The following is a 12,064-nucleotide window of genomic DNA, read 5'->3' as shown; positions in this document are numbered from 1 at the left end:
ATGATTAAAGTTATCCCAGCTACGCTTTACAGATAACCCATCTCCCTGCCTGTAGGAATGGGAGAATTTGAAGTTTGTTCATTGATAGAATCAACTCCAGATCAAACAAGAACGGCAGAATCTTTCGAACGTAAAACAGCCACTTTCCAGGACTACTCTCTAAAGCTGTCAAATACACTGTTAGAGGGACCACGCTTATTCACAGAAGTCGCTTGTGTTTTGGTAAACGCTCTGGGTCTGACTGTCCTCTGAATCCGCTATCGGGACGAAAGCGGCAAAAATGAAGGAGAAGATGGAGAAGGTCCAGGGAACAGCGGTCCCCCCGTGACCCTTCCCCTCCCGGTGCTGAAACACCCACCGGGGTCGTTTCCTTGGGCTTCTTGTCCACTGACCCTTCCTCTCCCACAGGACAGGGTAGCCGGAGGACCACAGGCTCCGTCACTCTAGGTCACCCCCCTTTAAGACCCCTGGTTGTCAAAGGTGCGATCAGATCTTGGAATAACTGGCTGGAGACTAGCTCATCTTGGCTGCCAGGGGCTGGGGAGGGTTGCCCAGAAAGGCCCTTGCCCAGGCCCGGTTAGGAGCTGCACTGGGAGGGCTGAACCCACCCAGGCTGGACTGGGGAGCTGATTCTGTATCTGGAGGGTCAAGAAACAAGGGTGTCATGGGTGGAGGAGAGCTTGGACGTGTGGGTAGGGTGGCCCCACATACTCTTGTCCAGGACCAGCTCAGGGAAGACAGACGCAGAGGACCTGTGATGGAGGTCGGTGGATAAATAAATCCAGCCAAACTCAGACCTTGTCAACAAGGTCTGAGAGACAAAAAACCACAAACACAGCCAAAGCAGAGACTCAAGGGGAGGAAGATGGGGACAGGAATATCATCAGTAAATGAACTCTGGATGGCAGGATGCACGGCGTCAAAAGCCCAGTTGGGGTACGAACCAGAACACACGGTGACCCTCACTGCTGCGGGCAGAGCCTAAATGTGGTGACGGTCAGGGGTCGGGGTGGGCTTCGGCCCGACTCCTGTTACTACGGGGACTTCGTGTAGGAACTGTAGTGCCTGCCACGGTGAAAACTCCACACACACACACACACACACACACACACACACACACACACACCCCCAAAACCCCACAACAACCACCTTAACAAGAACACTTTTTACGGGATGAAAATAAACACTACAGACTCGTGCTGGGAAGTGGATGCTGCCTGTTGGAGAGAGATGCTCTGCCCATGAGTCTCTGAAGGAGTTGAAGGCAGCTGTCACGCGCAAAGATGTCAGTTTGCACGCTTTTTGAGTTTGGGTGTGTGCATCACAACTTATCCGCTGCTGTGCAAAGGAATAAAGGAATAGAAGGTAAATTTTAAGAATCGCTGCGGCTTTCGTGTTTTGAACCGCCTGCAGAGGACACAGGAGGCCGAGCGGGAGGCCCTGAGCGGTTCCAGGTGAGAGAGGACGGAGGGGGACGAAGGTGGTGTTGGAAGGGGCAGAGAGCTGCGCGCAGAATTCAGAAGACGTTCCGGGTGGAGAATGGACAGGACTGGGTGATGGGTTGTGGAGGATGGCGCGGCGAGAGGGGCGAGAGGGTCTCTGCATTTCTGACGCAGCAACCGGGCAGATCTGTTGAACTTGAAAGACCCGTGACACGCCCAGCGGGCAGATCTGTTGAACTTGAAGGACCCGTGACACGCCCAGCGGGAGCACCCAGTGGGCAACGGAACGTCCGCGACAGGTCTGGAGCTCACGCGAGAGCCCGGGCTGCAGATGGTTTGGGAATTGTCAGTGTACGGGGGCCTCCGATTCCACAGAAGTGGAGAGATTCACCCAGGAAAATGGGCTGAAGTGGAAAGGTGAGTGCCTAGGATAGAACCTACAGGGAAACCGATATTTAAGGGCACATCCAAAGAGAAACCTAGAAATAAGATGGAGGTGGAGAGGGTGTGGCTGTTTTTTAAAATTTAGGCACTCCTGGAAAGGACACATTTTTAAATTCCTAACCCTTCAGGAGAAAGTAGAGTATCAACTTTTTCCTGAGAGGAAAATGTATGAACACCTCAGTTACTGAAACAGAGAGGTCCCCAGAGACGGAGTCTGAGTGCTGGATCGCCTGCCGACTCGTGAGGGGACAGCGGCCAAAATTTTGCTCATCTGTAAAGTGGGAACCCTCCTAACACGTGCCTGCTTACCCCCAGGGCTGTGGAGAGAAAGGGGGTTATAGGAAAACTCTACCCATGGTCTCTGATCCTCTCACTGCTGTGTGTGTGTGTGTGTGTGTGTGTGTGTGTGTGTGTGTGTGTCCCCGTCCTAGTGCTGCTGTAACAAATCACCGCAAACTTGGTGGCTTAATTCAACACACATTTATTCTTTTACAGTTCTGGAGGCCAGAAGTCTGCAATTCATTTCACTGGTTCAAAATCAAAGTGTGGGCAGGGCCACGCTCCCTCCAGAGGCTCAGGGGAGGAGCCGTCTCCTTGCCTTTCGCAGCATCTAGAGCTGCGTTCCTTGGATTCATTGGCTCCCGGCTCAATTTTCCATCACCCAATCCAGCAACAGAGCATCTATGCTCTTCTGTGGCAAACCTCCGAGTCTCTCTTATAAGGACCCTTGAAATCACACCGGGCCCACCCCAGGGATCCAGGACCATCTCCCATCTCAAGATCCCTGACTTAATCACACTGCAAAGTCTCTTTTGCCAGATAAGAGGACATTCGCAGGATCCCGAGCTTAGGACAAGGACGTGTTTGGGGGCCATGATTCAGCCGAGCACACCGTGCGTGCTCTGTGGGATGCAGGCGGGGGAGGAGGGGCGGTGCTGGGATGGGGAGGGGGCCCAGCCACATCTCAAGGCAAATCCAGCTCGATGGTCCCAGGCCCCGCTGTGTCTACATGGGGGGTCGGCAAGGACGGAGTGGGGGCGAGAGTCACACGCTCAGGTCCGGACCCGAGACCGGCGGTTCTCCGAGCGTGGTCCCGGGACCAGCATCCGGGAACTTGGGAATGCACGATTTTGACCGCACCCCGGCCCCCCTGAGACAGAAACTCTGAGGTGCTGAGTGAGCCCTGCCGAGGACTCAGATGCTGGCTCTCGGTGGCCCAGGTCTGAGCAGGGCCGGAAGGAGGGGTGAGGCCAGCTTCTCAGCGCTGTGCTCGGCTCAGCAAAACCATGCGGAGCTTTAAAAAATAACATTCGAATCAGAAGCTGAGGGGGGAGGCCCTGGCAGGGGGTTAAGTTCCCAGGTGACGCCAAAGTGCACCCCTCCTCGTGCAGGGGCCCCACCGCACAACCTGGCCTTGTGCGGAGAAATCGGGGTTCCTAAGTCAGCGCTTCTCAAACTTGAGGGGGGTCAGAATCCCCGCAGGGCTTGCTCAGACTCAGACGCCCGCCCCTCTGCACCCCGAGGGCGGCGTCAGCAGGCCCGGGCGAGGCCCGAGATTGTGCGCTTCTGACGAGTTTCCAGGGGAGGCCGACAGTGCGGTTCCAGGACCTCACGTGGAGAACCTGTGCACCGACGTGGGACTTTAATACCGGAAGCCCGCCCCAAACACGCTTCCCAGACCGAGTTAAGACCCCTGGGTCTAGAAGCCTTAGAAATTAATTTATGAGATACTTGTCCCTGTTTTTTCTTTAGGGCAGACGGCACTGGAACTTAACTATCAAAATTATGGTGTTTGTGACTTGAAGAAGGGGAAAGAAATAGGGTGGAAATGGAGTTTAAGGGGAAGGTGAGGGGAGAAGGACATTAAAAACAGGTGGGATGGAGGAAGGATCCCCAAAATGACACGAACCGGCTTTCCAAGTGGCCAACACCTGACGGCGGTATGTGAGTGTGTGTGTGTGTCTGTGTGTCAGTGCCAGAGCACTGAGTTGGTGAACAAACCCTCCGATGTTCAGAGACAGCTCCCGGCTTCTAATTAGGAAGGGATAATTTTCAGTTTGGGTCAACAACGTAAGACAGTATCTGTCCAGACACCACCTGGGGGTCCTGCCTGCTCCCCTGACATCTCCGTCCATCACCCCAAAGCCCTCAGTTCCAGGCCTCGGTAGTTCAGCCCCCTCCGGAAGATTCCTGAGTCATTGTAGATCCTGAAAAGGGCTGAAAACCTTTGACTTCCTTCATTCCACTTTCTTCATCCCAACGGGAAACTTAGCCCTTTTCACCAGCGTCCCATTAAAATTTTTAAAATTCACTCCCACCAAGACTTTCTGTGGGAGACTCGGGGGCCAAGGAAGCTTCCTTGTGCCTCTCGCAATTCCCCGCACCCCCGAGCCCCGGGCCGCTTCCCCTGCCTTCTCTCCCACCTCTTACCTTGATCGTCTCTTGTGCAAACACATCCCCTTCCCCTCTCACACCGAGGATTCAGCTGCGGTCCTCTGCAGCAGAGACCCACCCTCGGTTACAAAAGCCGTCATCAAAACATCTCTTTCAAACAAATCATTAGATTTCTGATCCAATTTGGAGGAATGCTGGTGAACAGTAATGTTCTCTGCTTTAGCAGGAATATTAGCTATATTCATCCATTCCGTCTGCAATAAACTTTACATCTTAGAATCGCTTTAGATGTAAAGTAAGAGGAACGCTAGCGTGGAGAATTGCTGTACGCCTCACACCCGATTCCCCTTGTTAACGTCTTACGCTACTGGGGTATATTTTTCACAGTCAGTGAACCAACGGTGATGCATTATTATTACTATGTCCATGCTGTGTTCAGATGTCCTGAGTTCTTCCCTAAAGTCCTTTTCTGTCCCAGGATCCCATCCAGGACACCACGTCACATCGGGTCATCATCATGTTGCGTGTGTTTCCCTAAGCTCCTCTGGAAAGTGACAGTTTCTCAGACTTGCCCTGCTTTTAATGACCTTTTCCGCTTTGAGGTACTTTGTAGAAGGCCCTTCAATTTAGGTTTCTCTGGTGTTTTTCTCATGATTAGACTGGGCCTATGGGATTTGGGAAGATGACAGAGGTGCCGTGTCCTTCGTGTCACATCATGTCATCAATGAGTTATCACTGATGACACTGACCTTGGCCACCTGGTGGGGGTCATGTTGGTCAGGCCTCCCCCTGTAAGGTTACTCTCCCCACCCAACCCACCTTTGTCCACGCTGTCCTCTTTGAAAGGAGTCACTAAGCACAGCCCGCACTCAAGGTGGGAGTTCAGCTCCAGCTCCTTGAGAAGGGAGTAGCTACAGAAGTTACTTGGAATTCTGAACATAAGAGCTACCCCCGCCCCCATTTATTTATTTACAATCATGTATTTTTGCAAGTACAGACACACGGATGTTATTTAAACTTTGGGTCAGAACAATGTTACATAGTTTTCTTGCTCAAATTCTTCTAGCTTTGGCCATTCTTTCAGTTGGCTCCTGTGTCCTTTTGACATAAGCCCATCATTTTGGTTTTCGAGCTCTTCTCTACCTTCTGGCACTCCAAGATGCTCCAGGTTCATCTCCAGGTATAGTCCCTCCCTCATCCCTAGACTCAGCCATCTCTCCAAGGAGCCTTGGTTCCTTTTGTTGAAGAACGGTATTAGAAACCAAGAGCACCAGCTGTGCTCGTTGCCACTGGCGTGTCATTGCTCCTAAACCCTCTCAGCACACAGAACTTGGAAATACGTGTGTATTCACCTGTGTGTGTACTACTCGCTGTTATTTCTGCATTTGTCCATCCGTGTCTAGATTAAGCTAAACAAGAATCCATACTGATGTCTTACATGGACTCTCACAGAATTCCACACTGTTCATCCTAGGCTTTCCCCTTGGTCACTTGTGACTCCACACACCTCTAAGAAACAACTTTATCACCTGAGTACAGTGTGCAAGGACAGTGTCTCCTATCTTCAGCCTTCCAGGCTCCTCTTGTGCCCAGAGGTACTCAGGACAGCACTGCCCTACCATCTTCAGTGAGGTTGTGTCACACTTTGTGACACAGTTAGATTCTCTTGTCAGTCTACATTCCATCCTGCAATCCCTGACCTCTTAACTGATTTTTATAATCTGCACACATTAAGGTTTACTCTGTGCTGTAAGAGTCCATGGGCTTTGGCAAATGCAGAATGTCATGTCTCCACCACCACAGTGTCATCCAAAGGGGATTCTTAGCCCTCTGTACTCCCCCTATCCAACCTCCCTCCCCCAGCCAACATCCCGGCAATCACTGACCTGTTTCCCATCTCTGTGGTTGTTCCTTTCCCAGAGCGTCACATAAATGGAGTCATGGGGGCACACAGCCTTTGTAGGCTGGCTTCTTGCACTTAGCATAATGCATTTAAGATTCATCCACGTGGTGTGGTTTGAATGTCTATTCCCTTTTAATCTCTGAATACTAGTCCATCGTCTGGATGGACCACAGTTTGTTTATCCATCACCCATTGAAGAACATCTTGCTTGTCTCCAGGTTTTGGCAATTATGAATAAAGCCGCTATAAACGTGTGTGCAGGTTTTGAGCACACGTAAGTTTTCAAATCAGTAGGGTAAACACCTAGGAGTGTGATTGCTGGATCATGTGCTAAGCGTTTGTTTAGCTCTGTAGAAACCGTCAGACTGTCCTCCAGTGCGGCTGCGCCATTCTGCTTTCCCACCTGCCACGAGTGAGAGTTCCTCCTGCTCCGCGTCCTCGCCAGAAATTGCTATTGTCAGTGTTCTGAATTTTAGCCATTCTTTAAAACAGTGTGTACTGGTATCTCATTGTTCATTTCATTATTTTTTCCCAAGCCATGCTGGAGCACGGCCAGTTTGGAGCATGGAACAAATTTTCCCTGGCCCTGGATTCTGTGTTTTATTTTTTAAATATATGATTTCATCAAGACCAAAGGGCTTAATGGGAAGCAGTAGCCAGCACCCAGCTCTTCAGCTGCCCCTGAACTGGTGGAATTTGTTAGTGTGTAAACAGCAGCATCAGCCTGGTTACGGGGGATCTGGATAGACAGCAGGGGAAAACCAGGGAGCGGGATGGAACACAGTCAGCTTTGGTCAGGGCAAAAGAACAGTTTTAAATACCTCATTAAAATATTTACAAAGAGGAGACGTTTTACCTTAGGAGGCGGCGGTTGAGAGTGCAATTTTTCAGTGTCCCCACCGCTCACAACTGTCTGCACGCAGGACCAGGAGAGGCGCCCCTGACTGGTTGGTGTGCAGCCGGCATGCAGCCTGGCCACACTTTCCTTTGCACGGGACCTGACTCTCACTTACTCCTGACGAGCTCTCCAGGAACCCCCCACTGGAGGCGTGTGCTCTTCTGTTTCAGGCAAGATCTTCCTGTTTTCCGGCCGCCTCTGTCTCACAACCAGCACAGATCTGTTTGTGCAACTGTGCTTTGTCTCGGAGGGAACACTGCACGCCAGAAAATGAAGGAAGATCAGACTTCCGCCTCGAGCCGGCCTGCCGCGTTCCTTCAGCCTTTCCTCCCCCTCCTCCCTCCTTTCCTCACTCTGATCCTTGATAGAATCTTTGGAAGTCTGGGATCGCACTGGCATCACATCCCACAGCTTACGTACACCAAGATCGCAGATCCCTGAGGAGACATCGCTGGACGCTCTGCTGACCTAGACGATCTCCCTTTTCTCTGGCCTACATCACGTATCTATTTTAAAAGACAAAAGTATCTTTCTGTTCCTAAATGATCAATTCCAGTTTTTAAAGTTCACCGAAAATGATCTGGATAATTCTCAAAATACCATGTTGTAACCAAGCAGGACCCTATGGGGCCTTCCCAGAGCAGACCCCCGCACCCCCTGTCCTCTGCCTGCACTTCCTCTATAGGAAAATTTTAGCCAAAGAATAAATCTAATCAGGGAAGTGAGAAAATGCAAAAAGAAAGGAAAACAGTCAAGCAAGACAAAATAATAATACTTTAGCCATTAACCACAGTCAAGGACTTTTAGTTCCTCCTCAAGGGCTATAGGAAATATTCTGAGCCATGTCCTTTGAGCTGTTGTGCAGACACTGAAACCCCCTTCAGGCGGGAGAAGTTAACTGTCTGCTGCCCACAAGCACGGAGACCCCAGACCGGTTGGAACCGGAAGGTTGATGATGCCGACTCCCGATGACCTCACCACCAGCCAATCAGAAGAGCGTCCGCGAGCTGGCCACACACCCCTGCAACTCCCCCCCACCCTGTCTTTAAAAACCTTTCCCAGCCATTAAAAAAATTTTTTTACTTATTTTATTTATTTTTGGCTGCGTTGGGTCTTTGTTGCTGCACGCGGGCTCTCTCTAGTTGCGGCGAGCGGGGGCTACTCTTCGTTGCGGTGCGCGGCTTCTCATTGCGGTGGCTTCTCTTGTTGCGGAGTACCGGCTCTAGGCATGAGGGCTTCAGTAGTTGTGGCACGTGGGCTCGGTAGTTACGGCTCGCGGGCTCTAGAGTGCAGGCTCAGTAGTCGTGGCGCACGGGCTTAGCTGCTCCGCGGCATGTGGGATCTTCCTGGACCAGGGCTTGAACCCGTGTCCCCTGCACTGGCAGGCGGATTCTAAACCACTGCGCCACCAGGGAAGCCCCTTTCCCAGCCTTTTAAGCACTAGCTGCCCTGGACTCCTTGCTCGGCGCCTGCACTAAACACTGCACTTTCCTTCACCATGACCCGGTGTCAGTAGATTAGCTTTACTGTGACTCTGTGGTGTTGGATTTATTTGAATTGAAGGTACCAGGATGCAGCCATGATTTAGAAAAATGTATTACTTCTCTCTCTCCACGGAAAAGAACAAGAAGTAATGATGCCCTAGGAGTGACAAGCACCTACAGTCCCCAGATTTTAGTTTCTTAGAATCCCTCGCCATTAAAACAAAGATTCCTGGGCAAAATGGCTGATTTGGATCTGGAGCAGAGAAAGCATGAGGTGAGCCTGGAAGTGCTCCCATACCAGTGGCGACTTGTAGAAGCTTCTCAGCTACCACGGGGCCCGGCCAGGAACCGACCCCGGCTCCTCAAACACCAAAGCCAGCCATCCTTTCCAGGTCACTGGGCTGTGTTCTCCACTGTGAAATCTGCACTCTACAGAATCTGTACCTTGGTGTCACTTTTTAATTTTAGAGTTTTGTCCCAGTCATCAGAGCAGTGCCTTCCTTCACCTTGTCTTCTCCTCCTTTGCAATAAATAAGGCTTTTTTTTTTTTTTTTTTGGCCACGCCGTGTGGCTTGTGGAATCTTAGCTCCCCGCCCAGGGATCAAACCCAGGCCCCTGGCAGTGAGAGCACCAAGTTCTAACCACTGGACCACCAGGGAATTCCCCGATAAATTAGGCTTTTCAAAAGCCAGTCACAGCCTGCCAGGATCCAGGCTTAGGCTCCGAGCTTCTTTTATTTTTTTATTTTATTTATTTATTTTTTTTTTGCGGTACGCGGGCCTCTCACTGTTGTGGCCTCTCCCGTTGCGGAGCACAGGCTCCGGACGCGCAGGCTCAGCGGCCACGGCTCACGGGCCCAGCCGCTCCGCGGCACGTGAGATCTTCCCGGACCGGGGCGGGAACCCGGTTCCCCTGCATCGGCGGGCGGACCCTCAACCACCGCGCCACCAGGGAAGCCCCGAGCTTCTTTTATGTTGTGAAGTCTGCAAAGCTTCCCTGTTAAAAACCCTGCGTGAATGTCCTGACCAGAGATGACTGGGGGAAATGGGTCCTTCTGCAGACTGCCCTTCCTGCCCTGTGTGGTCACTTCCTCCTTCTCCTGGGAAGAAGCAGATGAGGAATGAGGGCGGGGGCGAGAGTGGCAAAAGCAGAAGAAAGAGAAAACACATTTTCCAATGAATATTGAAACTTTATTTTTTTTTTTGGTAGAAAAGCGTTCGGCAGCACAAATTAAATTGCATTCCTGACACGAGCTGAAGGCACCTTCTATGTATCAAGTGCACGGAATCCAAAAGCATTTCCCCCAGATTTTCCAGAATGTTCTCAGGAGGCTCCTCCCCTGTAAAATAAAGGGATGTTGGGGCCTTTTCCTCAGCATGGGTGCTATGTGGGGATCAAAATTTATCTCCAGACCATTAATTTCCACACGCATCTGCTCGAGGAGTTCTTCCTGCCTCCATGGCATGTTCATCTCCATCTAATTCACATTTTTTTTTTTTTGGCTGCATTGGGTCTTTTGCTGCTGCATGCGGGCTTTCTCTAGTTGTGGCGAGCAGGGGCTTCTCATCGCGGTGGCTTCTCTCGTTGAGGAGCACGGGCTCTAGGCATGAGGGCTTCAGTAGCTGTGGCTCGCGGGCTCTAGAGCGCAGGCCCAGTAGCTGTGGCTCCAGGGCTCAGCAGTTGCAGCACACGGGTCCTAGAGCATGCGGGCTTCAGTAGTTGTGGCTCACAGGCTCTAGGGCGTGTGGGCTCAGTAGTTGTGGCTCGCGGGCTCTAGCGCGCAGGCCCAGTAGCTGTGGCTCCGGGGCTCAGCAGTTGCAGCACACGGGTCCTAGAGCATGCGGGCTTCAGTAGTTGTGGCTCACAGGCTCTAGGGCGCGTGGGCTCAGTAGTTGTGGCGCACGGGCTTAGTTGCTCCGCGGCATGTGGGATCTTCCCGGACCGGGGCTCGAACCCATGTCCCTGCATCGGCAGGTGGATTCTGAACCACTGTGCCACAAGTCCCTAATTCACATTTGATTGTCCATCTTCATGCTACAAGCGTTGTCAAGTCCTGTAAGCATTCGGGGGCCCTCGACTGCCCCCTGGGCTTCCCAGCACCACTTACAGCTTTAATTTCCAGTCAGCTGTGATTCAGGATCACCAGGGCTCAGTGTCTGCCAAGAAGCATCTCGCCAGTAGCTCCTAATTTCCCAAGTCTGTGCAAACAACATGCTTACTTAGAAGTGAAGTAAGGCTGCTGACTTTCTCCCTGCTTTTTCCGGGTACTCTGGGTCACTCAGCAGCCAAATCAACACTGAGGACGGCTCTTCCCGTCCCCTGAGGAGCTGGCAGGGATCCCCAAAGGCAGTTTCCCATCTCTGCGGCTTGGAGGCCGGAGACACCCCTGTGGAAATCATGCCTGCCAGGCTGCTCTGAGTCTTCCAGACAGTGCTTCTCAAATGTGAGAAATGCACAGGCCATTTTAAAGGCGGAACATCGTGCACGGTTGAGAATCCAGCTCAAAGGATCCTCTTTGAACAGCACTGCAGAAAAAATGACATTTCATTTCATGCAACGTTCTCTCATTGCAAATGAGCATTGAAAAGAGTTCTGTCTGCACAACTGGTGTAATTTAGGACGCGCCTGCAGACCTGGCAGTTGGGGAATGGATCTCATCCTTAGTTTTAGACTTGTTCCTTGAGGAGTTAAAACAATTCACACTTTTACCTTCTCACTCTGCCTCGTGGCCCAGCTTCTGGGTGTAACAGTATCTCACTGAACCCCAGTTGCCCAGCTAGTCTTCCATCCTCACAACCATCCCCTGAGTCTGGAAGGGTCCTCTGGGTTTTTCAGAGATGGGAGGGGGGTGAAGCTCCCCCAGGGTCATGGGAGTAATCACAGGAGGCCGGGCCACATGCATTGCAGTGTTGGAGCTCAAAGAGCCAGGGCAGGTGGCAAAGAGAGGCCTGAGGTGTCCTGGGGGCACCTCCACGTCATCCACACCAGACCACCCAGAATAGAGCCAGTCTGCCTGCACCCACTTCCAGACCAGAAAGTGAGAAGACAAAGCCCAGCCTCTTCCCTTGCTGAGTCCTGGAGACACAGGTCAGATCTGGGCTGGGAGAAGAGCATTTTGTTTTCTGTTTGTTTGTTTTTCTCTCTCTTTTTTTTAAATGTTAAGTTTCAAGTTGGGGTTTTTTTTTCAATTTTATTTTCTTTATTTTTTTTTATACAGCAGGTCCTCCTTAGTCATCCGTTTTATACACATCAGTGTCTACATGTCAATCCCACTCGCCCAATTCATCACACCACCACCCTCCCCCCGCGGCTTTCCCGCCTTGGTGTCCATATGCTTGTTCTCTACATCTGTGTCTCTATTTCTGCCCTGCAAACCAGTTCGCCTGTACCATTTCTCTAGATTCCACATATATGCATTAATATACGATATTTGTTTTTCTCTTTCTGACTTACTTCACTCTGTGTGACAGTCTCTAGATCCGTCCACGTCTCTACAAAT

The sequence above is a fragment of the Physeter macrocephalus genome, chromosome 12 (genome assembly GCF_002837175.3).
Source record: "Physeter macrocephalus isolate SW-GA chromosome 12, ASM283717v5, whole genome shotgun sequence".
Taxonomy (NCBI): Eukaryota; Metazoa; Chordata; class Mammalia; order Artiodactyla; family Physeteridae; genus Physeter; species Physeter macrocephalus.
Note: the sequence above shows the minus strand (reverse complement) of the source record.